The following is a 5,971-nucleotide window of genomic DNA, read 5'->3' as shown; positions in this document are numbered from 1 at the left end:
AAACTTTAATCTTAGTTAAGGTAGAATAAAAAGTCACACATTTATCGAGAAACAAATCAACAACTTAGCCAATTACAGAAATCTTATTTAAGCATTTGCATTTCTCTAATCACGCAATAATTGATTATGGTTGTACACTTGTAATGTGTAATGTAATTATCTAGGCCTAAATAAATATATAGTAAAAATGATCTAGACCTTTTTGCTAGGTGATAATTCATCTGAAAAGAAGAAATGTTACCAAATGGCACGATCATTGCCTAAACCAGAGGCAAAGCACTATGTTTGACACTCTGCTCTGATGATACAAGTATTGGAGTCACATTAATCTGTCTTTTAATTTACCAAAATCTTGGCTTCCTGTTTTGGTCCAGTTAAGACCTTGTTTTTTCCACAGTAGAACTTTTTATTTTTATTCATTTAACTATGAATCCCCGGTATTAATCCCATTGTTATTGTTTATTTGATTATTATTAGAACAAAATATGTAAATATGATAAGGGAATTGGCCTTGTATTAGATTTATCATACAATAAAAAATATTGTAATATTAAGAATAAAAAGTAATAAAGAGATTCCCCCATTGTAAAGACCTCCAGCTGCCACTGACCAGAACATACCAGATATATGGTAATATGGTAACATTTTGGTAAAAAATTGCAATCTGACAATTTTTTATGAGGTAAAAATATTAAATTAATAAACAAAAAATCACTAAAATATAAAATTAATAGTAAAATAGTAAAATTCCATTAAAATCTAAGATGTATTTTCTCTAATGTGTGAATTTGCCACTAAATAATAGATTTTAGTGCTTTAGCGTGGCTGAGGAAAAGTTCAGTCCTAATCCACCTGGATTTGAAAAGCCTCCTCAGATTTTGCACCACCAGCTTCTTTCTGAGGGATGTGTAAGATCATCCCGCCCCTGAGACCCCATGACCACAGCACGATGTGGCCTGTGGCACCTGTGGATCCCTTCACACTGGACAGTGCACACATGCAGCCTGAGCCCAGAGGAAGTGTGTCTAGATGGAAAATGTTGGACATGCAGTGTTTTTAGAACCTGATCAGAGAAGTCTCCATATGTCATGTAGGATTTCACAGGTTCTTTTGTAATATCTCATTTTTGATATTGATTTGTCCACTTTGGTCAGTGTAACACATTTTGGTGAGGTAGAGACATTACAAATGTCAATAATGTGGCTGTGGAGTTGTGACTCAGACCTGCTCATCAAAGAGAGCTCTTTCTTGTTCCATTTGAGGTCCTGCTGCATCACCAGATTTACAGCAGTTAGAAAGGCATTATGACAGTATCATGTTGGGTTGTTTCCAATCCTACACTTTGTAGTATATATATATATATATATATATATATATATATATATGTGTATATATATATGTGTATAGATATATAAAAACTTTGCAGCTCTGTGAGGATCCTGTTCTTCAATCTCTCCAGCGCCTTCAACACCATCCAGCCGCTGCTCCTGAGGGACAAGCTGGAGACGGCTGGTGTGGAGTATGACCTGGCAGAGTGGATACTGGACTACCTCACGGACCGACCCCAGTTTGTGAGAGCCCGGGACTGTGTGTCTGACACTCGGACCTGCAGTGTGGGGGCGCCCCAGGGCACTGTCGTCGCACCCTTTCTCTTCACCCTTTACACTGCAGACTTCAGACACGACACGGACAGTTGTGTCCTGCAGAAGTTCTCTGACGACTGCCATCATCGGACTCATCACAGACGACGATGCGGAGTACAGAGGACTGGCGCAGGACTTTGTGGACTGGTGTCAGCGGAACCACCTCCTCATCAACGCGGGGAAGACCAAGGAGATGGTGGTGGATTTCCCCACTGCCCCCTCACCAGTGAACATCCAGGGATGGGACATCGAGAGAGTGGACTCATACAAGTACCTGGGTGTTCATCTGAACCACAAACTGGACTGGACTCATAACACAGACGCACTGTACAGGAAGAGCCAGAGTCGGCTCTACCTCCTGAGGAGACTCAGGTCTTTTGGAGTGACAGGGTCACTCCTGAGGAGACTCAGGTCTTTTGGAGTGACAGGGTCACTCCTGAAGACCTTCTACGACTCTGTGGTGGCATCAGCCCTCCTGCACGGTGTGGCCTGCTGGAGCAGCAGCATCACAGAGAGGGAGAGGAAGAGGCTGGACAGAGTCATCAAGAAGTCCAGCTCCGTCCTGGGCTGTGCTCTGGACTCGGTGCAGGAGGTGGGGGACAGAAGGGTCCTGGCTAGATTCACATCTATGCTTGACCATGAGTGTCACCCCCTGCAGGACACTTTGTCCACTCTGGAGAGCAGCTTCAGTGAGAGACTGATCCACCCTCGCTGTGTGAAGGAAAGGTTTCGCAGGTCTTTCCTTCCTGCTGCTGTCAGACTTTATAACAAACACTGTTAGTCCTGAACACTCGCAATACTGACCTAACCATGTGCAATTCCGTCATATGTGCAATTACTGTGAAATTCATGTGCAATCCATGTGCCGTCGTGACACATATTCATGTGCAATTACTGTCGTGATCACATGCTATGGTATTTATGTATTTATGTATTTATTTATTTTTTATCTTTATTATTTGTCCCCTCCATCCCTTGTTGGGTGATGGGAGGTTTTGTCTATGGGAGTTTTTGTTTATAGGAGATCTTCTACTGAGAGTGTTTTTCAAACTTCCTATAAGCGATCTGTTCTTTTCTTCTGTATCTACCTCTGTATCTACCTGCGTTGCATCAATGAAATTTCCCCATGTGGGACAATAAAGAAATATCTTATCTTAACCAAGCAGGCTGGGTATATGTATTATTCATATTTCACAATTATTAGCTTGTATTCTTTTATGTAAGTAAATCTTATACCATAGGCATACTGCTTTTTTGTTGCTAGTAAACAGGTTTTACCAGAAACCTTTAAGATGACTAAAACAGTCTTTTGATCTGGTACTTGGAGAGAGTATTTTCTTAGATGATACTTGGTGTAAAAAGATTGAGAATCGCTGTTCTAAATAAACATTTGGTTCTGAATGGCACATGAATGTCACTCTCTCAGGCCAATGGCTTTTGTTGTTTACAATTACAATCCTAAACTGAAGAAAAGCGTTTTTTGTTTACTTTGGGCACGCTTTGTCACGTGATGTCTTTTTAGCATCCCCACTAGATGTCCCCATTGCACTTTCGCAGGCAGGATTACAGAAGTCTATACAAATTATCTACATTTTTTAAAAGTTTTGCTGACCAGAAGGGATAATCTGTTGCTTATGTTTTCAAATAAAATTACAAAAAACATGTAAAAATCTCTAACCCATGCTTTGCACATCAGATCAGTTCAATTGTATTGGCCTGGCCTCATGTCCCAAGACAGGCAATTCTAAGCCAGAGGCCCATAAATCAAGTTAATTTCAAGCCCCCAAAAATGGGCTTTGTAGCAATAACATACAATAAATTTGACGTTGATGCTTTCTAGTGGAGGGACCGTCACCTGCTTGTCTCATGACAATGTCTTTGTTTTGCCTGGAATGTACCGCTATATGCCATATTCCAGGAGTTTTCTTTTTTCTTTTAAAGGGAGAAGCCCATAGTCTATATAATACAGCAAGACAAGACAACATTAAAGCACACTGTGTAACCAAAGCATCAATAAAAAGTAGTGAACTTGAAAACCTGAGCTAATTTGTTTAGAGCACACTATATGTCAATAATGATAATAAATACTGCATATCCCCATTGAATTTCATTATAAATGCATGTTTTGACTAAAACATCAGTGCATCCAGAAAGTATTCACTTTTTCCACATTTTCCAGCCTTATTCCAAAATGGATTAAATTCATTATTTGAATCAAAATTCTACAAACAATACCCCATAATGTCAACTTGAAAGAAGGTTGTTTGAATTATTTAAAAAAGAGTACATAAGTATTCACAACGCCATGACACTCTTTGAACTGCAGGTACATCATTTTTCCACATCACATCATACTTGAGATGCTTCTAGAACTTGATTGGAGTCCATCTGTGGTCAATTCAGTTGCTTGGACATGATTTGGAAAAGCAAACCAAGCCATCAGGTCCAAGGTATTGTCTGTCGACCTCCAAGACAGGATTGTATCAAGACACCAATCTGAGCACATCCATCATCTGTGAAGGGAAACAGTTTGGAACCACCAAGACACTTCCTAGAGCTTGGTGATTCTAAACTGAGTAATTGAGAAGTGCCTTAATCAGGGAGGTGACCAACAACCCAATGGTCACTGACAGATCTCCAATATGTCTCTGTGGAAAGAGGAGAACCTTTCAGAAGTACAACCATCTCTGCAGCACTCCACCAATCAGATCAGGCACCACTCATCACTTGGCCTGATATATCTTGCTTTTATCATTGTTCACTGTTTTGTATTGTATTGTATGTTGCACCGTAACACCAAATCAAGTTCCTAGCCTGTGAATTTTGTTCACTGACAACACCAATAATCCTTTTCTGAGTCTGATTCTGAGGACCATCGCTACAGTGAAGCCTGGTGATGGCAGGATCAGGCTGTGGGGATGTTTTTCAGTGGAAGGAACAGGGAGACTAGTCGGGATCAACAGAAAGATGTGTAGAGACATCCATGATGAAAACCCCAGACTTGGGCAAAGGTTCATCCTCCAACAAGACAATGACCATAAGCACACAGCCAGGATAACAAAGGAGTGGCTACAGGAGAGACTAGTGTCCTTGAGAGACCAGACCCAGACCTGAACCCGATTGAACATCTCTGAAGAGATCCGAAAATGGCTGTGAACTGACACTCAGCCCCCAGCCTGGAGCTTGAGAGTTTCTGCAAAGACGAATGGGATAAAACTGCTCAAAAAATAGGCGTAGCAAGCTTGTAGCATTATTCTCAAAAAGACTTGAGGCTTTGATTAGCGCCAAAGGTGCTTCAACAAAGTATTGAGCAAAAGTTGTGTTTGTGTTTGTTAATGTTTAATATAGTTACTAAAAAATCAAACAACCTTCTTGCCCTGTAAATTTATAATAATATGAATCATATGAACAAAATTGGTTTGATTTCGTTGGCATGAAGGTTAAGATTCGGTGTGTTCAAGATGCCGAAATCCTCGCTTGGATTTTTAGCGAGTGTAGACGGCTGAAGCCGAGGGGCAGAAACAAGTTGAATGCTCTGAGCCTGAGAACAGAGACTGCCTCAGATCAAGCAACGTCCCAGGGAAATAACAGATCTCACGTATCTTTGAAGTGTTACACTGAATAAAACTATAAAACTATATCAACACATCCCTGTTTCTCTCACACACGAACTGAGAGCTCAGAAGTTTCACGCTTGAGCTCTATTGAGAAATTATTATTTTAAAGTTCATCAAGATCCCTGAATTAATCATATTAGCTGTGTTGTACAACATCCTGGCCTTTTCTGTCTCATTTTGACCATCTGTGATTATATAAAAGTAAATAGATGAGATCAAAACAGATCGGGTGCTGCAGGTGCTTTTCTCCGGCTAAACCGCCCTAAGCCTTGATCTGCCTTGATCCGCCTTGATCTCCTGATATTCCAGGGGCTGATGCACAGGTGTCATAGGCCCGTCCACTTTCAGACGCCTTCACCACTTTTTTCTTCATGTTTGGGATAAAGGCTGGTTTATAGTCCTCCATCAAGCGTCAGTCACTTGCTCACGTGCTCACGTAGACCTCGAGCTTCTGCAGCGCGAATCAGAGTCCAAATGTGTCATGGGAATTAAACGGTTTTATTTTGCATTTATACATTTATTGAGATAATAAACTATCACATTAGGCTCAAGTGCAAACATTTCTGTGCCAAACCACAGCAGTTCTAAGCTGTATGTAATACGTTTTCCATATAGTCCGTGTAGATCAACAGGCCTTGTAATCCACGGCACGAGGTGACTTTTGGACGTAGGAGCACAAACACAGCACGGCAAGAGCCTAAATCTTAAGGA

This window comes from Eucyclogobius newberryi, unplaced genomic scaffold, assembly GCF_026437365.1.
Source record: "Eucyclogobius newberryi isolate DKJ021-1_F unplaced genomic scaffold, fEucNew1.0.hap1 SCAF_12, whole genome shotgun sequence".
Taxonomy (NCBI): domain Eukaryota; kingdom Metazoa; phylum Chordata; class Actinopteri; order Gobiiformes; family Gobiidae; genus Eucyclogobius; species Eucyclogobius newberryi.
The sequence above is the reverse complement of the archived record's forward strand: the minus strand, read 5'-3'. Positions refer to the sequence as shown.